The sequence below is a fragment of the Eleutherodactylus coqui genome, chromosome 13 (assembly GCF_035609145.1).
Source record: "Eleutherodactylus coqui strain aEleCoq1 chromosome 13, aEleCoq1.hap1, whole genome shotgun sequence".
Classification (NCBI taxonomy): Eukaryota; Metazoa; Chordata; class Amphibia; order Anura; family Eleutherodactylidae; genus Eleutherodactylus; species Eleutherodactylus coqui.
Window position 1 is genome coordinate 43,639,144 of NC_089849.1, and position 23,745 is coordinate 43,662,888.

A 23,745-nucleotide genomic window follows, 5' to 3' on the forward strand; every position below is an offset into this window, starting at 1 on the left:
GTATTTTTCTCATGCAGAACTTGTCATCCACTCTCTCACTGGCAATCTTCATTGGTAGGGATTTCAACAAGCATCCTTACTTTTGAGAAATTCTTTTCCTCAGAACATTACTTTTTAAGAACCAGTGAGCCCAATCCTAAACCAAGGGGGTATAGCTCAGTGGAAGAGCATTCGACTGCAGATCGAGAGGTCCCAGGTTCAAATCCGCGTGCCCCCTTCAAGTGCCAGCTTTACTAATGCCATCCAACGATATGGTTACCTTTCCAAGAAAGCTCTCCTTCAACTTGTTACCCTTGAGCATTTTTCTCATGCAGAACTTGTCATCCACTCTCTCACTGGCAATCTTCATTGGTAGGGATTTCAACAAGCATCCTTACTTTTGAGAAATTGGTTTCCTCAGAACATTACTTTTTAAGAACCAGTGAGCCCAATCATAAGCCAAGGGGGCATAGCTTCAAATCTGGGTGCCCCCTTCAAGTGCCAGCTTTACTCATGCTATTCAACGATATGGTTACCTTTCCAAGAAAGCTCTCCTTCAACTTGTTACCCTTGAGCCTATTTCTCATGCAGAGTCATCCACTCTCTCACTGGCAATCTTTATTGGTAGGGATTTCAACAAGCATCCTTACTTTTGAGAAATTGGTTTCCTCAGAACATTACTTTTTAAGAACCAGTGAGCCCAGTCATAAGCCAAGGGGGTATAGCTCAGTGGAAGAGCATTCGACTGCAGATCGAGAGGTCCCTGGTTCAAATCCGGGTGCCCCCTTCAAGTGCCAGCTTTACTAATGCCATCCAACGATATGGTTACCTTTCCAAGAAAGCTCTCCTTCAACTTGTTACCCTTGAGTATTTTTCTCATGCAGAACTTGTCATCCACTCTCTCACTGGCAATCTTCATTGGTAGGGATTTCAACAAGCATCCTTACTTTTGAGAAATTCTTTTCCTCAGAACATTACTTTTTAAGAACCAGTGAGCCCAATCCTAAACCAAGGGGGTATAGCTCAGTGGAAGAGCATTCGACTGCAGATCGAGAGGTCCCAGGTTCAAATCCGCGTGCCCCCTTCAAGTGCCAGCTTTACTAATGCCATCCAACGATATGGTTACCTTTCCAAGAAAGCTCTCCTTCAACTTGTTACCCTTGAGCATTTTTCTCATGCAGAACTTGTCATCCACTCTCTCACTGGCAATCTTCATTGGTAGGGATTTCAACAAGCATCCTTACTTTTGAGAAATTGGTTTCCTCAGAACATTACTTTTTAAGAACCAGTGAGCCCAATCATAAGCCAAGGGGGCATAGCTTCAAATCTGGGTGCCCCCTTCAAGTGCCAGCTTTACTCATGCTATTCAACGATATGGTTACCTTTCCAAGAAAGCTCTCCTTCAACTTGTTACCCTTGAGCCTATTTCTCATGCAGAGTCATCCACTCTCTCACTGGCAATCTTTATTGGTAGGGATTTCAACAAGCATCCTTACTTTTGAGAAATTGGTTTCCTCAGAACATTACTTTTTAAGAACCAGTGAGCCCAGTCATAAGCCAAGGGGGTATAGCTCAGTGGAAGAGCATTCGACTGCAGATCAAGAGGTCTCTGGTTCAAATCCGGGTGCCACCTTCAAGTGCCAGCTTTACTAATGCCATCCAACGATATGGTTACCTTTCCAAGAAAGCTCTCCTTCAACTTGTTACCCTTGAGCATTTTTCTCATGCAGAACTTGTCATCCACTCTCTCACTGGCAATCTTCATTGGTAGGGATTTCAACAAGCATCCTTACTTTTGAGAAATTCTTTTCCTCAAAACATTACTTTTTAAGAACCAGTGAGCCCAATCATAAGCCATGGGGGTATAGCTCAGTGGAAGAGCATTCGACTGCAGATCGAGAGGTCCCTGGTTCAAATCCGGGTGCCCCCTTCAAGTGCCAGCTTTACTAATGCCATCCAACGATATGGTTACCTTTCCAAGAAAGCTCTCCTTCAACTTGTTACCCTTGAGTATTTTTCTCATGCAGAACTTGTCATCCACTCTCTCACTGGCAATCTTCATTGGTAGGGATTTCAACAAGCATCCTTACTTTTGAGAAATTCTTTTCCTCAGAACATTACTTTTTAAGAACCAGTGAGCCCAATCCTAAACCAAGGGGGTATAGCTCAGTGGAAGAGCATTCGACTGCAGATCGAGAGGTCCCTGGTTCAAATCCGCGTGCCCCCTTCAAGTGCCAGCTTTACTAATGCCATCCAACGATATGGTTACCTTTCCAAGAAAGCTCTCCTTCAACTTGTTACCCTTGAGCATTTTTCTCATGCAGAACTTGTCATCCACTCTCTCACTGGCAATCTTCATTGGTAGGGATTTCAACAAGCATCCTTACTTTTGAGAAATTGGTTTCCTCAGAACATTACTTTTTAAGAACCAGTGAGCCCAATCATAAGCCAAGGGGGCATAGCTTCAAATCTGGGTGCCACCTTCAAGTGCCAGCTTTACTAATGCCATCCAACGATATGGTTACCTTTCCAAGAAAGCTCTCCTTCAACTTGTTACCCTTGAGCCTATTTCTCATGCAGAGTCATCCACTCTCTCACTGGCAATCTTTATTGGTAGGGATTTCAACAAGCATCCTTACTTTTGAGAAATTGGTTTCCTCAGAACATTACTTTTTAAGAACCAGTGAGCCCAGTCATAAGCCAAGGGGGTATAGCTCAGTGGAAGAGCATTCGACTGCAGATCAAGAGGTCTCTGGTTCAAATCCGGGTGCCACCTTCAAGTGCCAGCTTTACTAATGCCATCCAACGATATGGTTACCTTTCCAAGAAAGCTCTCCTTCAACTTGTTACCCTTGAGCATTTTTCTCATGCAGAACTTGTCATCCACTCTCTCACTGGCAATCTTCATTGGTAGGGATTTCAACAAGCATCCTTACTTTTGAGAAATTCTTTTCCTCAAAACATTACTTTTTAAGAACCAGTGAGCCCAATCATAAGCCAAGGGGGTATAGCTCAGTGGAAGAGCATTCGACTGCAGATCGAGAGGTCCCTGGTTCAAATCCGGGTGCCCCCTTCAAGTGCCAGCTTTACTAATGCCATCCAACGATATGGTTACCTTTCCAAGAAAGCTCTCCTTCAACTTGTTACCCTTGAGTATTTTTCTCATGCAGAACTTGTCATCCACTCTCTCACTGGCAATCTTCATTGGTAGGGATTTCAACAAGCATCCTTACTTTTGAGAAATTCTTTTCCTCAGAACATTACTTTTTAAGAACCAGTGAGCCCAATCCTAAACCAAGGGGGTATAGCTCAGTGGAAGAGCATTCGACTGCAGATCGAGAGGTCCCTGGTTCAAATCCGCGTGCCCCCTTCAAGTGCCAGCTTTACTAATGCCATCCAACGATAAGGTTACCTTTCCAAGAAAGCTCTCCTTCAACTTGTTACCCTTGAGCATTTTTCTCATGCAGAACTTGTCATCCACTCTCTCACTGGCAATCTTCATTGGTAGGGATTTCAACAAGCATCCTTACTTTTGAGAAATTGGTTTCCTCAGAACATTACTTTTTAAGAACCAGTGAGCCCAATCATAAGCCAAGGGGGCATAGCTTCAAATCTGGGTGCCACCTTCAAGTGCCAGCTTTACTAATGCCATCCAACGATATGGTTACCTTTCCAAGAAAGCTCTCCTTCAACTTGTTACCCTTGAGCCTATTTCTCATGCAGAGTCATCCACTCTCTCACTGGCAATCTTTATTGGTAGGGATTTCAACAAGCATCCTTACTTTTGAGAAATTGGTTTCCTCAGAACATTACTTTTTAAGAACCAGTGAGCCCAGTCATAAGCCAAGGGGGTATAGCTCAGTGGAAGAGCATTCGACTGCAGATCAAGAGGTCTCTGGTTCAAATCCGGGTGCCACCTTCAAGTGCCAGCTTTACTAATGCCATCCAACGATATGGTTACCTTTCCAAGAAAGCTCTCCTTCAACTTGTTACCCTTGAGTATTTTTCTCATGCAGAACTTGTCATCCACTCTCTCACTGGCAATCTTCATTGGTAGGGATTTCAACAAGCATCCTTACTTTTGAGAAATTCTTTTCCTCAGAACATTACTTTTTAAGAACCAGTGAGCCCAATCCTAAACCAAGGGGGTATAGCTCAGTGGAAGAGCATTCGACTGCAGATCGAGAGGTCCCAGGTTCAAATCCGCGTGCCCCCTTCAAGTGCCAGCTTTACTAATGCCATCCAACGATATGGTTACCTTTCCAAGAAAGCTCTCCTTCAACTTGTTACCCTTGAGCATTTTTCTCATGCAGAACTTGTCATCCACTCTCTCACTGGCAATCTTCATTGGTAGGGATTTCAACAAGCATCCTTACTTTTGAGAAATTGGTTTCCTCAGAACATTACTTTTTAAGAACCAGTGAGCCCAATCATAAGCCAAGGGGGCATAGCTTCAAATCTGGGTGCCCCCTTCAAGTGCCAGCTTTACTCATGCTATTCAACGATATGGTTACCTTTCCAAGAAAGCTCTCCTTCAACTTGTTACCCTTGAGCCTATTTCTCATGCAGAGTCATCCACTCTCTCACTGGCAATCTTTATTGGTAGGGATTTCAACAAGCATCCTTACTTTTGAGAAATTGGTTTCCTCAGAACATTACTTTTTAAGAACCAGTGAGCCCAGTCATAAGCCAAGGGGGTATAGCTCAGTGGAAGAGCATTCGACTGCAGATCAAGAGGTCTCTGGTTCAAATCCGGGTGCCACCTTCAAGTGCCAGCTTTACTAATGCCATCCAACGATATGGTTACCTTTCCAAGAAAGCTCTCCTTCAACTTGTTACCCTTGAGCATTTTTCTCATGCAGAACTTGTCATCCACTCTCTCACTGGCAATCTTCATTGGTAGGGATTTCAACAAGCATCCTTACTTTTGAGAAATTCTTTTCCTCAAAACATTACTTTTTAAGAACCAGTGAGCCCAATCATAAGCCATGGGGGTATAGCTCAGTGGAAGAGCATTCGACTGCAGATCGAGAGGTCCCTGGTTCAAATCCGGGTGCCCCCTTCAAGTGCCAGCTTTACTAATGCCATCCAACGATATGGTTACCTTTCCAAGAAAGCTCTCCTTCAACTTGTTACCCTTGAGTATTTTTCTCATGCAGAACTTGTCATCCACTCTCTCACTGGCAATCTTCATTGGTAGGGATTTCAACAAGCATCCTTACTTTTGAGAAATTCTTTTCCTCAGAACATTACTTTTTAAGAACCAGTGAGCCCAATCCTAAACCAAGGGGGTATAGCTCAGTGGAAGAGCATTCGACTGCAGATCGAGAGGTCCCTGGTTCAAATCCGCGTGCCCCCTTCAAGTGCCAGCTTTACTAATGCCATCCAACGATATGGTTACCTTTCCAAGAAAGCTCTCCTTCAACTTGTTACCCTTGAGCATTTTTCTCATGCAGAACTTGTCATCCACTCTCTCACTGGCAATCTTCATTGGTAGGGATTTCAACAAGCATCCTTACTTTTGAGAAATTGGTTTCCTCAGAACATTACTTTTTAAGAACCAGTGAGCCCAATCATAAGCCAAGGGGGTATAGCTCAGTGGAAGAGCATTCAACTGCAGATCGAGAGGTCCCTGGTTCAAATCCGGGTGCCCCCTTCAAGTGCCAGCTTTACTAATGCCATCCAACGATATGGTTACCTTTCCAAGAAAGCTCTCCTTCAACTTGTTACCCTTGAGTATTTTTCTCATGCAGAACTTGTCATCCACTCTCTCACTGGCAATCTTCATTGGTAGGGATTTCAACAAGCATCCTTACTTTTGAGAAATTCTATTCCTCAGAACATTACTTTTTAAGAACCAGTGAGACCAATCATAAGCCAAGGGGGTATAGCTCAGTGGAAGAGCATTCAACTGCAGATCGAGAGGTCCCTGGTTCAAATCCAGGTGCCCCCTTCAAGTGCCAGCTTTACTAATGCCATCCAACGATATGGTTACCTTTCCAAGAAAGCTCTCCTTCAACTTGTTACCCTTGAGTATTTTTCTCATGCAGAACTTGTCATCCACTCTCTCACTGGCAATCTTCATTGGTAGGGATTTCAACAAGCATCCTTACTTTTGAGAAATTCTTTTCCTCAGAACATTACTTTTTAAGAACCAGTGAGACCAATCATAAGCCAAGGGGGTATAGCTCAGTGGAAGAGCATTCAACTGCAGATCGAGAGGTCCCTGGTTCAAATCCGGGTGCCCCCTTCAAGTGCCAGATTTACTAATGCCATCCAACGGGTGCCCCCTTCAAGTGCCAGCTTTACTAATGCCATCCAACGATATGGTTACCTTTCCAAGAAAGCTCTCCTTCAACTTGTTACCCTTGAGTATTTTTCTCATGCAGAACTTGTCATCCACTCTCTCACTGGCAATCTTCATTGGTAGGGATTTCAACAAGCATCCTTACTTTTGAGAAATTCTTTTCCTCAGAACATTACTTTTTAAGAACCAGTGAGCCCAATCCTAAACCAAGGGGGTATAGCTCAGTGGAAGAGCATTCGACTGCAGATCGAGAGGTCCCTGGTTCAAATCCGCGTGCCCCGTTCAAGTGCCAGCTTTACTAATGCCATCCAACGATATGGTTACCTTTCCAAGAAAGCTCTCCTTCAACTTGTTACCCTTGAGCATTTTTCTCATGCAGAACTTGTCATCCACTCTCTCACTGGCAATCTTCATTGGTAGGGATTTCAACAAGCATCCTTACTTTTGAGAAATTGGTTTCCTCAGAACATTACTTTTTAAGAACCAGTGAGCCCAATCATAAGCCAAGGGGGTATAGCTCAGTGGAAGAGCATTCGACTGCAGATCGCGAGGTCCCTGGTTCAAATCCGGGTGCCCCCTTCATGTGCCAGCTTTACTAATGCCATCCAACAGGTGCCACCTTCAAGTGCCAGCTTTACTAATGCCATCCAACGATATGGTTACCTTTCCAAGAAAGCTCTCCTTCAACTTGTTACCCTTGAGTATTTTTCTCATGCAGAACTTGTCATCCACTCTCTCACTGGCAATCTTCATTGGTATGGATTTCAACAAGCATCCTTACTTTTGAGAAATTCTTTTCCTCAGAACATTACTTTTTAAGAACCAGTGAGCCCAATCCTAAACCAAGGGGGTATAGCTCAGTGGAAGAGCATTCGACTGCAGATCGAGAGGTCCCTGGTTCAAATCCGCGTGCCCCCTTCAAGTGCCAGCTTTACTAATGCCATCCAACGATATGGTTACCTTTCCAAGAAAGCTCTCCTTCAACTTGTTACCCTTGAGCATTTTTCTCATGCAGAACTTGTCATCCACTCTCTCACTGGCAATCTTCATTGGTAGGGATTTCAACAAGCATCCTTACTTTTGAGAAATTCTTTTCCTCAGAACATTACTTTTTAAGAACCAGTGAGCCCAATCCTAAACCAAGGGGGTATAGCTCAGTGGAAGAGCATTCGACTGCAGATCGAGAGGTCCCTGGTTCAAATCCGCGTGCCCCCTTCAAGTGCCAGCTTTACTAATGCCATCCAACGATATGGTTACCTTTCCAAGAAAGCTCTCCTTCAACTTGTTACCCTTGAGCATTTTTCTCATGCAGAACTTGTCATCCACTCTCTCACTGGCAATCTTCATTGGTAGGGATTTCAACAAGCATCCTTACTTTTGAGAAATTGGTTTCCTCAGAACATTACTTTTTAAGAACCAGTGAGCCCAATCATAAGCCAAGGGGGCATAGCTTCAAATCTGGGTGCCCCCTTCAAGTGCCAGCTTTACTCATGCTATTCAACGATATGGTTACCTTTCCAAGAAAGCTCTTCTTCAACTTGTTACCCTTGAGCCTTTTTCTCATGCAGAGTCATCCACTCTCTCACTGGCAATCTTTATTGGTAGGGATTTCAACAAGCATCCTTACTTTTGAGAAATTGGTTTCCTCAGAACATTACTTTTTAAGAACCAGTGAGCCCAATCATAGCTCAGTGGAAGAGCATTCGACTGCAGATCGCGAGGTCCCTGGTTCAAATTCGGGTGCCCCCTTCAAGTGCCAGCTTTACTAATGCTATCCAACGATATGGTTACCTTTCCAAGAAAGCTCTCCTTCAACTTGTTACCCTTGAGCATTTTTCTCATGCAGAACTTGTCATCCACTCTCTCACTGGCAATCTTCATTGGTAGGGATTTCAACAAGCATCCTTACTTTTGAGAAATTAGTTTCCTCAGAACATTACTTTTTAAGAACCAGTGAGCCCAATCATAAGCCAAGAGGGCATAGCTTCAAATCTGGGTGCCCCCTTCAAGTGCCAGCTTTACTCATGCTATTCAACGATATGGTTACCTTTCCAAGAAAGCTCTTCTTCAACTTGTTACCCTTGAGCCTATTTCTCATGCAGAGTCATCCACTCTCTCACTGGCAATCTTTATTGGTAGGGATTTCAACAAGCATCCTTACTTTTGAGAAATTGGTTTCCTCAGAACATTACTTTTTTAGAACCAGTGAGCCCAATCATAAGCCAAGGGGGTATAGCTCAGTGGAAGAGCATTCGACTGCAGATCGAGAGGTCCCTGGTTCAAATCCGGGTGCCCCCTTCAAGTGCCAGCTTTACTAATGCCATCCAACGGGTGCCACCTTCAAGTGCCAGCTTTACTAATGCCATCCAACGATATGGTTACCTTTCCAAGAAAGCTCTCCTTCAACTTGTTACCCTTGAGTATTTTTCTCATGCAGAACTTGTCATCCACTCTCTCACTGGCAATCTTCATTGGTAGGGATTTCAACAAGCATCCTTACTTTTGAGAAATTCTTTTCCTCAGAACATTACTTTTTAAGAACCAGTGAGCCCAATCCTAAACCAAGGGGGTATAGCTCAGTGGAAGAGCATTCGACTGCAGATCGAGAGGTCCCAGGTTCAAATCCGGGTGCCCCCTTCAAGTGCCAGCTTTACTAATGCCATCCAACGATGTGGTTACCTTTCCAAGAAAGCTCTTCTTTAACTTGTTACCCTTGAGCCTATTTCTCATGCAGAGTCATCCACTCTCTCACTGGCAATCTTTATTGGTAGGGATTTCAACAAGCATCCTTACTTTTGAGAAATTGGTTTCCTCAGAACATTACTTTTTTAGAACCAGTGAGCCCAATCATAAGCTAAGGGGGTATAGCTCAGTGGAAGAGCATTCGACTGCAGATCGAGAGGTCCCTGGTTCAAATCCGGGTGCCCCCTTCAAGTGCCAGATTTACTAATGCCATCCAACGGGTGCCACCTTCAAGTGCCAGCTTTACTAATGCCATCCAACGATATGGTTACCTTTCCAAGAAAGCTCTCCTTCAACTTGTTACCCTTGAGTATTTTTCTCATGCAGAACTTGTCATCCACTCTCTCACTGGCAATCTTCATTGGTAGGGATTTCAACAAGCATCCTTACTTTTGAGAAATTCTTTTCCTCAGAACATTACTTTTTAAGAACCAGTGAGCCCAATCCTAAACCAAGGGGGTATAGCTCAGTGGAAGAGCATTCGACTGCAGATCGAGAGGTCCCTGGTTCAAATCCGTGTGCCCCCTTCAAGTGCCAGCTTTACTAATGCTATCCAACGATATGGTTACCTTTCCAAGAAAGCTCTCCTTCAACTTGTTACCCTTGAGCATTTTTCTCATGCAGAACTTGTCATCCACTCTCTCACTGGCAATCTTCATTGGTAGGGATTTCAACAAGCATCCTTATTTTTGAGAAATTAGTTTCCTCAGAACATTACTTTTTAAGAACCAGTGAGCCCAATCATAAGCCAAGGGGGCATAGCTTCAAATCTGGGTGCCCCCTTCAAGTGCCAGCTTTACTCATGCTATTCAACGATATGGTTACCTTTCCAAGAAAGCTCTTCTTCAACTTGTTACCCTTGAGCCTATTTCTCATGCAGAGTCATCCACTCTCTCACTGGCAATCTTTATTGGTAGGGATTTCAACAAGCATCCTTACTTTTGAGAAATTGGTTTCCTCAGAACATTACTTTTTTAGAACCAGTGAGCCCAATCATAAGCCAAGGGGGTATAGCTCAGTGGAAGAGCATTCGACTGCAGATCGCGAGGTCCCTGGTTCAAATCCGGGTGCCCCCTTCAAGTGCCAGCTTTACTAATGCCATCCAACAGGTGCCACCTTCAAGTGCCAGCTTTACTAATGCCATCCAACGATATGGTTACCTTTCCAAGAAAGCTCTCCTTCAACTTGTTACCCTTGAGTATTTTTCTCATGCAGAACTTGTCATCCACTCTCTCACTGGCAATCTTCATTGGTAGGGATTTCAACAAGCATCCTTACTTTTGAGAAATTCTTTTCCTCAGAACATTACTTTTTAAGAACCAGTGAGCCCAATCCTAAACCAAGGGGGTATAGCTCAGTGGAAGAGCATTCGACTGCAGATCGAGAGGTCCCTGGTTCAAATCCGCGTGCCCCCTTCAAGTGCCAGCTTTACTAATGCCATCCAACGATATGGTTACCTTTCCAAGAAAGCTCTCCTTCAACTTGTTACCCTTGAGCATTTTTCTCATGCAGAACTTGTCATCCACTCTCTCACTGGCAATCTTCATTGGTAGGGATTTCAACAAGCATCCTTACTTTTGAGAAATTGGTTTCCTCAGAACATTACTTTTTAAGAACCAGTGAGCCCAATCATAAGCCAAGGGGGCATAGCTTCAAATCTGGGTGCCCCCTTCAAGTGCCAGCTTTACTCATGCTATTCAACGATATGGTTACCTTTCCAAGAAAGCTCTCCTTCAACTTGTTACCCTTGAGCATTTTTCTCATGCAGAACTTGTCATCCACTCTCTCACTGGCAATCTTCATTGGTAGGGATTTCAACAAGCATCCTTACTTTTGAGAAATTGGTTTCCTCAGAACATTACTTTTTAAGAACCAGTGAGCCCAATCATAAGCCAAGGGGGCATAGCTTCAAATCCAGGTGCCCCCTTCAAGTGCCAGCTTTACTAATGCCATCCAACGATATGGTTACCTTTCCAAGAAAGCTCTCCTTCAACTTGTTACCCTTGAGTATTTTTCTCATGCAGAACTTGTCATCCACTCTCTCACTGGCAATCTTCATTGGTAGGGATTTCAACAAGCATCCTTACTTTTGAGAAATTCTTTTCCTCAGAACATTACTTTTTAAGAACCAGTGAGACCAATCATAAGCCAAGGGGGTATAGCTCAGTGGAAGAGCATTCAACTGCAGATCGAGAGGTCCCTGGTTCAAATCCGGGTGCCCCCTTCAAGTGCCAGATTTACTAATGCCATCCAACGGGTGCCCCCTTCAAGTGCCAGCTTTACTAATGCCATCCAACGATATGGTTACCTTTCCAAGAAAGCTCTCCTTCAACTTGTTACCCTTGAGTATTTTTCTCATGCAGAACTTGTCATCCACTCTCTCACTGGCAATCTTCATTGGTAGGGATTTCAACAAGCATCCTTACTTTTGAGAAATTCTTTTCCTCAGAACATTACTTTTTAAGAACCAGTGAGCCCAATCCTAAACCAAGGGGGTATAGCTCAGTGGAAGAGCATTCGACTGCAGATCGAGAGGTCCCTGGTTCAAATCCGCGTGCCCCGTTCAAGTGCCAGCTTTACTAATGCCATCCAACGATATGGTTACCTTTCCAAGAAAGCTCTCCTTCAACTTGTTACCCTTGAGCATTTTTCTCATGCAGAACTTGTCATCCACTCTCTCACTGGCAATCTTCATTGGTAGGGATTTCAACAAGCATCCTTACTTTTGAGAAATTGGTTTCCTCAGAACATTACTTTTTAAGAACCAGTGAGCCCAATCATAAGCCAAGGGGGTATAGCTCAGTGGAAGAGCATTCGACTGCAGATCGCGAGGTCCCTGGTTCAAATCCGGGTGCCCCCTTCATGTGCCAGCTTTACTAATGCCATCCAACAGGTGCCACCTTCAAGTGCCAGCTTTACTAATGCCATCCAACGATATGGTTACCTTTCCAAGAAAGCTCTCCTTCAACTTGTTACCCTTGAGTATTTTTCTCATGCAGAACTTGTCATCCACTCTCTCACTGGCAATCTTCATTGGTATGGATTTCAACAAGCATCCTTACTTTTGAGAAATTCTTTTCCTCAGAACATTACTTTTTAAGAACCAGTGAGCCCAATCCTAAACCAAGGGGGTATAGCTCAGTGGAAGAGCATTCGACTGCAGATCGAGAGGTCCCTGGTTCAAATCCGCGTGCCCCCTTCAAGTGCCAGCTTTACTAATGCCATCCAACGATATGGTTACCTTTCCAAGAAAGCTCTCCTTCAACTTGTTACCCTTGAGCATTTTTCTCATGCAGAACTTGTCATCCACTCTCTCACTGGCAATCTTCATTGGTAGGGATTTCAACAAGCATCCTTACTTTTGAGAAATTCTTTTCCTCAGAACATTACTTTTTAAGAACCAGTGAGCCCAATCCTAAACCAAGGGGGTATAGCTCAGTGGAAGAGCATTCGACTGCAGATCGAGAGGTCCCTGGTTCAAATCCGCGTGCCCCCTTCAAGTGCCAGCTTTACTAATGCCATCCAACGATATGGTTACCTTTCCAAGAAAGCTCTCCTTCAACTTGTTACCCTTGAGCATTTTTCTCATGCAGAACTTGTCATCCACTCTCTCACTGGCAATCTTCATTGGTAGGGATTTCAACAAGCATCCTTACTTTTGAGAAATTGGTTTCCTCAGAACATTACTTTTTAAGAACCAGTGAGCCCAATCATAAGCCAAGGGGGCATAGCTTCAAATCTGGGTGCCCCCTTCAAGTGCCAGCTTTACTCATGCTATTCAACGATATGGTTACCTTTCCAAGAAAGCTCTTCTTCAACTTGTTACCCTTGAGCCTTTTTCTCATGCAGAGTCATCCACTCTCTCACTGGCAATCTTTATTGGTAGGGATTTCAACAAGCATCCTTACTTTTGAGAAATTGGTTTCCTCAGAACATTACTTTTTAAGAACCAGTGAGCCCAATCATAGCTCAGTGGAAGAGCATTCGACTGCAGATCGCGAGGTCCCTGGTTCAAATTCGGGTGCCCCCTTCAAGTGCCAGCTTTACTAATGCTATCCAACGATATGGTTACCTTTCCAAGAAAGCTCTCCTTCAACTTGTTACCCTTGAGCATTTTTCTCATGCAGAACTTGTCATCCACTCTCTCACTGGCAATCTTCATTGGTAGGGATTTCAACAAGCATCCTTACTTTTGAGAAATTAGTTTCCTCAGAACATTACTTTTTAAGAACCAGTGAGCCCAATCATAAGCCAAGAGGGCATAGCTTCAAATCTGGGTGCCCCCTTCAAGTGCCAGCTTTACTCATGCTATTCAACGATATGGTTACCTTTCCAAGAAAGCTCTTCTTCAACTTGTTACCCTTGAGCCTATTTCTCATGCAGAGTCATCCACTCTCTCACTGGCAATCTTTATTGGTAGGGATTTCAACAAGCATCCTTACTTTTGAGAAATTGGTTTCCTCAGAACATTACTTTTTTAGAACCAGTGAGCCCAATCATAAGCCAAGGGGGTATAGCTCAGTGGAAGAGCATTCGACTGCAGATCGAGAGGTCCCTGGTTCAAATCCGGGTGCCCCCTTCAAGTGCCAGCTTTACTAATGCCATCCAACGGGTGCCACCTTCAAGTGCCAGCTTTACTAATGCCATCCAACGATATGGTTACCTTTCCAAGAAAGCTCTCCTTCAACTTGTTACCCTTGAGTATTTTTCTCATGCAGAACTTGTCATCCACTCTCTCACTGGCAATCTTCATTGGTAGGGATTTCAACAAGCATCCTTACTTTTGAGAAATTCTTTTCCTCAGAACATTACTTTTTAAGAACCAGTGAGCCCAATCCTAAACCAAGGGGGTATAGCTCAGTGGAAGAGCATTCGACTGCAGATCGAGAGGTCCCAGGTTCAAATCCGGGTGCCCCCTTCAAGTGCCAGCTTTACTAATGCCATCCAACGATGTGGTTACCTTTCCAAGAAAGCTCTTCTTTAACTTGTTACCCTTGAGCCTATTTCTCATGCAGAGTCATCCACTCTCTCACTGGCAATCTTTATTGGTAGGGATTTCAACAAGCATCCTTACTTTTGAGAAATTGGTTTCCTCAGAACATTACTTTTTTAGAACCAGTGAGCCCAATCATAAGCTAAGGGGGTATAGCTCAGTGGAAGAGCATTCGACTGCAGATCGAGAGGTCCCTGGTTCAAATCCGGGTGCCCCCTTCAAGTGCCAGATTTACTAATGCCATCCAACGGGTGCCACCTTCAAGTGCCAGCTTTACTAATGCCATCCAACGATATGGTTACCTTTCCAAGAAAGCTCTCCTTCAACTTGTTACCCTTGAGTATTTTTCTCATGCAGAACTTGTCATCCACTCTCTCACTGGCAATCTTCATTGGTAGGGATTTCAACAAGCATCCTTACTTTTGAGAAATTCTTTTCCTCAGAACATTACTTTTTAAGAACCAGTGAGCCCAATCCTAAACCAAGGGGGTATAGCTCAGTGGAAGAGCATTCGACTGCAGATCGAGAGGTCCCTGGTTCAAATCCGTGTGCCCCCTTCAAGTGCCAGCTTTACTAATGCTATCCAACGATATGGTTACCTTTCCAAGAAAGCTCTCCTTCAACTTGTTACCCTTGAGCATTTTTCTCATGCAGAACTTGTCATCCACTCTCTCACTGGCAATCTTCATTGGTAGGGATTTCAACAAGCATCCTTATTTTTGAGAAATTAGTTTCCTCAGAACATTACTTTTTAAGAACCAGTGAGCCCAATCATAAGCCAAGGGGGCATAGCTTCAAATCTGGGTGCCCCCTTCAAGTGCCAGCTTTACTCATGCTATTCAACGATATGGTTACCTTTCCAAGAAAGCTCTTCTTCAACTTGTTACCCTTGAGCCTATTTCTCATGCAGAGTCATCCACTCTCTCACTGGCAATCTTTATTGGTAGGGATTTCAACAAGCATCCTTACTTTTGAGAAATTGGTTTCCTCAGAACATTACTTTTTTAGAACCAGTGAGCCCAATCATAAGCCAAGGGGGTATAGCTCAGTGGAAGAGCATTCGACTGCAGATCGCGAGGTCCCTGGTTCAAATCCGGGTGCCCCCTTCAAGTGCCAGCTTTACTAATGCCATCCAACAGGTGCCACCTTCAAGTGCCAGCTTTACTAATGCCATCCAACGATATGGTTACCTTTCCAAGAAAGCTCTCCTTCAACTTGTTACCCTTGAGTATTTTTCTCATGCAGAACTTGTCATCCACTCTCTCACTGGCAATCTTCATTGGTAGGGATTTCAACAAGCATCCTTACTTTTGAGAAATTCTTTTCCTCAGAACATTACTTTTTAAGAACCAGTGAGCCCAATCCTAAACCAAGGGGGTATAGCTCAGTGGAAGAGCATTCGACTGCAGATCGAGAGGTCCCTGGTTCAAATCCGCGTGCCCCCTTCAAGTGCCAGCTTTACTAATGCCATCCAACGATATGGTTACCTTTCCAAGAAAGCTCTCCTTCAACTTGTTACCCTTGAGCATTTTTCTCATGCAGAACTTGTCATCCACTCTCTCACTGGCAATCTTCATTGGTAGGGATTTCAACAAGCATCCTTACTTTTGAGAAATTGGTTTCCTCAGAACATTACTTTTTAAGAACCAGTGAGCCCAATCATAAGCCAAGGGGGCATAGCTTCAAATCTGGGTGCCCCCTTCAAGTGCCAGCTTTACTCATGCTATTCAACGATATGGTTACCTTTCCAAGAAAGCTCTTCTTCAACTTGTTACCCTTGAGCCTTTTTCTCATGCAGAGTCATCCACTCTCTCACTGGCAATCTTTATTGGTAGGGATTTCAACAAGCATCCTTACTTTTGAGAAATTGGTTTCCTCAGAACATTACTTTTTAAGAACCAGTGAGCCCAATCATAGCTCAGTGGAAGAGCATTCGACTGCAGATCGCGAGGTCCCTGGTTCAAATTCGGGTGCCCCCTTCAAGTGCCAGCTTTACTAATGCTATCCAACGATATGGTTACCTTTCCAAGAAAGCTCTCCTTCAACTTGTTACCCTTGAGCATTTTTCTCATGCAGAACTTGTCATCCACTCTCTCACTGGCAATCTTCATTGGTAGGGATTTCAACAAGCATCCTTACTTTTGAGAAATTAGTTTCCTCAGAACATTACTTTTTAAGAACCAGTGAGCCCAATCATAAGCCAAGAGGGCATAGCTTCAAATCTGGGTGCCCCCTTCAAGTGCCAGCTTTACTCATGCTATTCAACGATATGGTTACCTTTCCAAGAAAGCTCTTCTTCAACTTGTTACCCTTGAGCCTATTTCTCATGCAGAGTCATCCACTCTCTCACTGGCAATCTTTATTGGTAGGGATTTCAACAAGCATCCTTACTTTTGAGAAATTGGTTTCCTCAGAACATTACTTTTTTAGAACCAGTGAGCCCAATCATAAGCCAAGGGGGTATAGCTCAGTGGAAGAGCATTCGACTGCAGATCGAGAGGTCCCTGGTTCAAATCCGGGTGCCCCCTTCAAGTGCCAGCTTTACTAATGCCATCCAACGGGTGCCACCTTCAAGTGCCAGCTTTACTAATGCCATCCAACGATATGGTAACCTTTCCAAGAAAGCTCTCCTTCAACTTGTTACCCTTGAGTATTTTTCTCATGCAGAACTTGTCATCCACTCTCTCACTGGCAATCTTCATTGGTAGGGATTTCAACAAGCATCCTTACTTTTGAGAAATTCTTTTCCTCAGAACATTACTTTTTAAGAACCAGTGAGCCCAATCCTAAACCAAGGGGGTATAGCTCAGTGGAAGAGCATTCGACTGCAGATCGAGAGGTCCCAGGTTCAAATCCGCGTGCCCCCTTCAAGTGCCAGCTTTACTAATGCCATCCAACGATATGGTTACCTTTCCAAGAAAGCTCTCCTTCAACTTGTTACCCTTGAGCATTTTTCTCATGCAGAACTTGTCATCCACTCTCTCACTGGCAATCTTCATTGGTAGGGATTTCAACAAGCATCCTTACTTTTGAGAAATTCTTTTCCTCAGAACATTACTTTTTAAGAACCAGTGAGACCAATCATAAGCCAAGGGGGTATAGCTCAGTGGAAGAGCATTCAACTGCAGATCGAGAGGTCCCTCGTTCAAATCCAGGTGCCCCCTTCAAGTGCCAGCTTTACTAATGCCATCCAACGATATGGTTACCTTTCCAAGAAACCTCTCCTTCAACTTGTTACCCTTGAGTATTTTTCTCATGCAGAACTTGTCATCCACTCTCTCACTGGCAATCTTCATTGGTAGGGATTTCAACAAGCATCCTTACTTTTGAGAAATTGGTTTCCTCAGAACATTACTTTTTTAGAACCAGTGAGCCCAATCATAAGCTAAGGGGGTATAGCTCAGTGGAAGAGCATTCGACTGCAGATCGAGAGGTCCCTGGTTCAAATCCGGGTGCCCCCTTCAAGTGCCAGATTTACTAATGCCATCCAACGGGTGCCAGCTTTACTAATGCCATCCAACGATATGGTTACCTTTCCAAGAAAGCTCTCCTTCAACTTGTTACCCTTGAGTATTTTTCTCATGCAGAACTTGTCATCCACTCTCTCACTGGCAATCTTCATTGGTAGGGATTTCAACAAGCATCCTTACTTTTGAGAAATTCTTTTCCTCAGAACATTACTTTTTAAGAACCAGTGAGCCCAATCCTAAACCAAGGGGGTATAGCTCAGTGGAAGAGCATTCGACTGCAGATCGGGAGGTCCCTGGTTCAAATCCGCGTGCCCCCTTCAAGTGCCAGCTTTACTAATGCTATCCAACGATATGGTTACCTTTCCAAGAAAGCTCTCCTTCAACTTGTTACCCTTGAGCATTTTTCTCATGCAGAACTTGTCATCCACTCTCTCACTGGCAATCTTCATTGGTAGGGATTTCAACAAGCATCCTTACTTTTGAGAAATTAGTTTCCTCAGAACATTACTTTTTAAGAACCAGTGAGCCCAATCATAAGCCAAGGGGGCATAGCTTCAAATCTGGGTGCCCCCTTCAAGTGCCAGCTTTACTCATGCTATTCAACGATATGGTTACCTTTCCAAGAAAGCTCTTCTTCAACTTGTTACCCTTGAGCCTATTTCTCATGCAGAGTCATCCACTCTCTCACTGGCAATCTTTATTGGTAGGGATTTCAACAAGCATCCTTACTTTTGAGAAATTGGTTTCCTCAGAACATTACTTTTTTAGAACCAGTGAGCCCAATCATAAGCCAAGGGGGTATAGCTCAGTGGAAGAGCATTCGACTGCAGATCGCGAGGTCCCTGGTTCAAATCCGGGTGCCACCTTCAAGTGCCAGCTTTACTAATGCCATCCAACAGGTGCCACCTTCAAGTGCCAGCTTTACTAATGCCATCCAACGATATGGTTACCTTTCCAAGAAAGCTCTCCTTCAACTTGTTACCCTTGAGCCTATTTCTCATGCAGAGTCATCCACTCTCTCACTGGCAATCTTTATTGGTAGGGATTTCAACAAGCATCCTTACTTTTGAGAAATTGGTTTCCTCAGAACATTACTTTTTAAGAACCAGTGAGCCCAATCCTAAACCAAGGGGGTATAGCTCAGTGGAAGAGCATTCGACTGCAGATCGAGAGGTCCCTGGTTCAAATCCGCGTGCCCCCTTCAAGTGCCAGCTTTACTAATGCTATCCAACGATATGGTTACCTTTCCAAGAAAGCTCTCCTTCAACTTGTTACCCTTGAGCATTTTTCTCATGCAGAACTTGTCATCCACTCTCTCACTGGCAATCTTCATTGGTAGGGATTTCAACAAGCATCCTTACTTTTGAGAAATTAGTTTCCTCAGAACATTACTTTTTAAGAACCAGTGAGCCCAATCATAAGCCAAGGGGGCATAGCTTCAAATCTGGGTGCCCCCTTCAAGTGCCAGCTTTACTCATGCTATTCAACGATATGGTTACCTTTCCAAGAAAGCTCTTCTTCAACTTGTTACCCTTGAGCCTATTTCTCATGCAGAGTCATCCACTCTCTCACTGGCAATCTTTATTGGTAGGGATTTCAACAAGCATCCTTACTTTTGAGAAATTGGTTTCCTCAGAACATTACTTTTTTAGAACCAGTGAGCCCAATCATAAGCCAAGGGGGTATAGCTCAGTGGAAGAGCATTCGACTGCAGATCGCGAGGTCCCTGGTTCAAATCCGGGTGCCACCTTCAAGTGCCAGCTTTACTAATGCCATCCAACAGGTGCCACCTTCAAGTGCCAGCTTTACTAATGCCATCCAACGATATGGTTACCTTTCCAAGAAAGCTCTCCTTCAACTTGTTACCCTTGAGCCTATTTCTCATGCAGAGTCATCCACTCTCTCACTGGCAATCTTTATTGGTAGGGATTTCAACAAGCATCCTTACTTTTGAGAAATTGGTTTCCTCAGAACATTACTTTTTAAGAACCAGTGAGCCCAATCCTAAACCAAGGGGGTATAGCTCAGTGGAAGAGCATTCGACTGCAGATCGAGAGGTCCCTGGTTCAAATCCGCGTGCCCCCTTCAAGTGCCAGCTTTACTAATGCCATCCAACGATATGGTTACCTTTCCAAGAAAGCTCTCCTTCAACTTGTTACCCTTGAGCATTTTTCTCATGCAGAACTTGTCATCCACTCTCTCACTGGCAATCTTCATTGGTAGGGATTTCAACAAGCATCCTTACTTTTGAGAAATTGGTTTCCTCAGAACATTACTTTTTAAGAACCAGTGAGCCCAATCATAAGCCAAGGGGGCATAGCTTCAAATCTCGGTGCCCCCTTCAAGTGCCAGCTTTACTCATGCTATTCAACGATATGGTTACCTTTCCAAGAAAGCTCTCCTTCAACTTGTTACCCTTGAGCCTATTTCTCATGCAGAGTCATCCACTCTCTCACTGGCAATCTTTATTGGTAGGGATTTCAACAAGCATCCTTACTTTTGAGAAATTGGTTTCCTCAGAACATTACTTTTTAAGAACCAGTGAGCCCAGTCATAAGCCAAGGGGGTATAGCTCAGTGGAAGAGCATTCGACTGAGAGGTCTCTGGTTCAAATCCGGGTGCCACCTTCAAGTGCCAGCTTTACTAATGCCATCCAACGATATGGTTACCTTTCCAAGAAAGCTCTCCTTCAACTTGTTACCCTTGAGCATTTTTCTCATGCAGAACTTGTCATCCACTCTCTCACTGGCAATCTTCATTGGTAGGGATTTCAACAAGCATCCTTACTTTTGAGAAATTCTTTTCCTCAGAACATTACTTTTTAAGAACCAGTGAGCCCAATCCTAAACCAAGGGGGTATAGCTCAGTGGAAGAGCATTCGACTGCAGATCGAGAGGTCCCTGGTTCAAATCCGCGTGCCCCCTTCAAGTGCCAGCTTTACTAATGCCATCCAACGATATGGTTACCTTTCCAAGAAAGCTCTCCTTCAACTTGTTACCCTTGAGCATTTTTCTCATGCAGAACTTGTCATCCACTCTCTCACTGGCAATCTTCATTGGTAGGGATTTCAACAAGCATCCTTACTTTTGAGAAATTGGTTTCCTCAGAACATTACTTTTTAAGAAGCAGTGAGCCCAATCATAAGCCAAGGGGGCATAGCTTCAAATCTGGGTGCCACCTTCAAGTGCCAGCTTTACTAATGCCATCCAACGATATGGTTACCTTTCCAAGAAAGCTCTCCTTCAACTTGTTACCCTTGAGCCTATTTCTCATGCAGAGTCATCCACTCTCTCACTGGCAATCTTTATTGGTAGGGATTTCAACAAGCATCCTTACTTTTGAGAAATTGGTTTCCTCAGAACATTACTTTTTAAGAACCAGTGAGCCCAATCATAAGCCAAGGGGGCATAGCTTCAAATCTGGGTGCCCCCTTCAAGTGCCAGCTTTACTCATGCTATTCAACGATATGGTTACCTTTCCAAGAAAGCTCTTCTTCAACTTGTTACCCTTGAGCCTATTTCTCATGCAGAGTCATCCACTCTCTCACTGGCAATCTTTATTGGTAGGGATTTCAACAAGCATCCTTAATTTTGAGAAATTGGTTTCCTCAGAACATTACTTTTTAAGAACCAGTGAGCCCAATCATAAGCCAAGGGGGCATAGCTTCAAATCTGGGTGCCCCCTTCAAGTGCCAGCTTTACTAATGCCATCCAACGATATGGTTACCTTTCCAAGAAAGCTCTCCTTCAACTTGTTACCCTTGAGCATTTTTCTCATGCAGAACTTGTCATCCACACTCACTGGCAATCTTCATTGGTAGGGATTTCAACAAGCATCCTTACTTTTGAGAAATTGGTTTCCTCAGAACATTACTTTTTAAGAACCAGTGAGCCCAATCATAAGCCAAGGGGGTATAGCTCAGTGGAAGAGCATTCGACTGCAGATCGAGAGGTCCCTGGTTCAAATCCGGGTGCCCCCTTCAAGTGCCAGATTTACTAATGCCATCCAACGGGTGCCAGCTTTACTAATGCCATCCAACGATATGGTTACCTTTCCAAGAAAGCTCTCCTTCAACTTGTTACCCTTGAGTAATTTTCTCATGCAGAACTTGTCATCCACTCTCTCACTGGCAATCTTCATTGGTAGGGATTTCAACAAGCATCCTTACTTTTGAGAAATTCTTTTCCTCAGAACATTACTTTTTAAGAACCAGTGAGCCCAATCCTAAACCAAGGGGGTATAGCTCAGTGGAAGAGCATTCGACTGCAGATCGAGAGGTCCCTGGTTCAAATCCGCGTGCCCCCTTCAAGTGCCAGCTTTACTAATGCTATCCAACGATATGGTTACCTTTCCAAGAAAGCTCTCCTTCAACTTGTTACCCTTGAGCATTTTTCTCATGCAGAACTTGTCATCCACTCTCTCACTGGCAATCTTCATTGGTAGGGATTTCAACAAGCATCCTTACTTTTGAGAAATTAGTTTCCTCAGAACATTACTTTTTAAGAACCAGTGAGCCCAATCATAAGCCAAGGGGGCATAGCTTCAAATCTGGGTGCCCCCTTCAAGTGCCAGCTTTACTCATGCTATTCAACGATATGGTTACCTTTCCAAGAAAGCTCTTCTTCAACTTGTTACCCTTGAGCCTATTTCTCATGCAGAGTCATCCACTCTCTCACTGGCAATCTTTATTGGTAGGGATTTCAACAAGCATCCTTACTTTTGAGAAATTGGTTTCCTCAGAACATTACTTTTTTAGAACCAGTGAGCCCAATCATAAGCCAAGGGGGTATAGCTCAGTGGAAGAGCATTCGACTGCAGATCGCGAGGTCCCTGGTTCAAATCCGGGTGCCCCCTTCAAGTGCCAGCTTTACTAATGCCATCCAACAGGTGCCACCTTCAAGTGCCAGCTTTACTAATGCCATCCAACGATATGGTTACCTTTCCAAGAAAGCTCTCCTTCAACTTGTTACCCTTGAGCCTATTTCTCATGCAGAGTCATCCACTCTCTCACTGGCAATCTTTATTGGTAGGGATTTCAACAAGCATCCTTACTTTTGAGAAATTGGTTTCCTCAGAACATTACTTTTTAAGAACCAGTGAGCCCAATCCTAAACCAAGGGGGTATAGCTCAGTGGAAGAGCATTCGACTGCAGATCGAGAGGTCCCTGGTTCAAATCCGCGTGCCCCCTTCAAGTGCCAGCTTTACTAATGCCATCCAACGATATGGTTACCTTTCCAAGAAAGCTCTCCTTCAACTTGTTACCCTTGAGCATTTTTCTCATGCAGAACTTGTCATCCACTCTCTCACTGGCAATCTTCATTGGTAGGGATTTCAACAAGCATCCTTACTTTTGAGAAATTGGTTTCCTCAGAACATTACTTTTTAAGAACCAGTGAGCCCAATCATAAGCCAAGGGGGCATAGCTTCAAATCTCGGTGCCCCCTTCAAGTGCCAGCTTTACTCATGCTATTCAACGATATGGTTACCTTTCCAAGAAAGCTCTCCTTCAACTTGTTACCCTTGAGCCTATTTCTCATGCAGAGTCATCCACTCTCTCACTGGCAATCTTTATTGGTAGGGATTTCAACAAGCATCCTTACTTTTGAGAAATTGGTTTCCTCAGAACATTACTTTTTAAGAACCAGTGAGCCCAGTCATAAGCCAAGGGGGTATAGCTCAGTGGAAGAGCATTCGACTGCAGATCAAGAGGTCTCTGGTTCAAATCCGGGTGCCACCTTCAAGTGCCAGCTTTACTAATGCCATCCAACGATATGGTTACCTTTCCAAGAAAGCTCTCCTTCAACTTGTTACCCTTGAGCATTTTTCTCATGCAGAACTTGTCATCCACTCTCTCACTGGCAATCTTCATTGGTAGGGATTTCAACAAGCATCCTTACTTTTGAGAAATTCTTTTCCTCAGAACATTACTTTTTAAGAACCAGTGAGCCCAATCCTAAACCAAGGGGGTATAGCTCAGTGGAAGAGCATTCGACTGCAGATCGAGAGGTCCCTGGTTCAAATCCGCGTGCCCCCTTCAAGTGCCAGCTTTACTAATGCCATCCAACGATATGGTTACCTTTCCAAGAAAGCTCTCCTTCAACTTGTTACCCTTGAGCATTTTTCTCATGCAGAACTTGTCATCCACTCTCTCACTGGCAATCTTCATTGGTAGGGATTTCAACAAGCATCCTTACTTTTGAGAAATTGGTTTCCTCAGAACATTACTTTTTAAGAAGCAGTGAGCCCAATCATA

General features: G+C 44.0%; 11 non-coding genes across 11 annotated transcripts; all 11 read left to right on the forward strand.

The window, feature by feature from the left end:
- The first annotated feature begins 694 nt into the window (after positions 1-694).
- Positions 695-766, forward strand: TRNAC-GCA (transfer RNA cysteine (anticodon GCA)). The gene has a single exon. It is a non-coding gene; the product is annotated as a tRNA-Cys (tRNA).
- A 1,071-nt stretch (positions 767-1,837) lies between these two features.
- TRNAC-GCA (transfer RNA cysteine (anticodon GCA)) lies at positions 1,838-1,909 on the forward strand. Its single transcript has one exon. It is a non-coding gene; the product is annotated as a tRNA-Cys (tRNA).
- Positions 1,910-2,980: 1,071 nt separating this feature from the next.
- On the forward strand, positions 2,981-3,052 carry TRNAC-GCA (transfer RNA cysteine (anticodon GCA)). Its single transcript has one exon. It is a non-coding gene; the product is annotated as a tRNA-Cys (tRNA).
- Positions 3,053-4,969: 1,917 nt separating this feature from the next.
- Positions 4,970-5,041, forward strand: TRNAC-GCA (transfer RNA cysteine (anticodon GCA)). The gene has a single exon. It is a non-coding gene; the product is annotated as a tRNA-Cys (tRNA).
- A 3,471-nt stretch (positions 5,042-8,512) lies between these two features.
- On the forward strand, positions 8,513-8,584 carry TRNAC-GCA (transfer RNA cysteine (anticodon GCA)). Its single transcript has one exon. It is a non-coding gene; the product is annotated as a tRNA-Cys (tRNA).
- Positions 8,585-9,144: 560 nt separating this feature from the next.
- TRNAC-GCA (transfer RNA cysteine (anticodon GCA)) lies at positions 9,145-9,216 on the forward strand. Its single transcript has one exon. It is a non-coding gene; the product is annotated as a tRNA-Cys (tRNA).
- Positions 9,217-13,535: 4,319 nt separating this feature from the next.
- Positions 13,536-13,607, forward strand: TRNAC-GCA (transfer RNA cysteine (anticodon GCA)). The gene has a single exon. It is a non-coding gene; the product is annotated as a tRNA-Cys (tRNA).
- A 560-nt stretch (positions 13,608-14,167) lies between these two features.
- TRNAC-GCA (transfer RNA cysteine (anticodon GCA)) lies at positions 14,168-14,239 on the forward strand. Its single transcript has one exon. It is a non-coding gene; the product is annotated as a tRNA-Cys (tRNA).
- Positions 14,240-16,477: 2,238 nt separating this feature from the next.
- TRNAC-GCA (transfer RNA cysteine (anticodon GCA)) lies at positions 16,478-16,549 on the forward strand. Its single transcript has one exon. It is a non-coding gene; the product is annotated as a tRNA-Cys (tRNA).
- Positions 16,550-17,410: 861 nt separating this feature from the next.
- TRNAC-GCA (transfer RNA cysteine (anticodon GCA)) lies at positions 17,411-17,482 on the forward strand. The gene has a single exon. It is a non-coding gene; the product is annotated as a tRNA-Cys (tRNA).
- Positions 17,483-21,398: 3,916 nt separating this feature from the next.
- Positions 21,399-21,470, forward strand: TRNAC-GCA (transfer RNA cysteine (anticodon GCA)). The gene has a single exon. It is a non-coding gene; the product is annotated as a tRNA-Cys (tRNA).
- Positions 21,471-23,745: the final 2,275 nt, after the last annotated feature.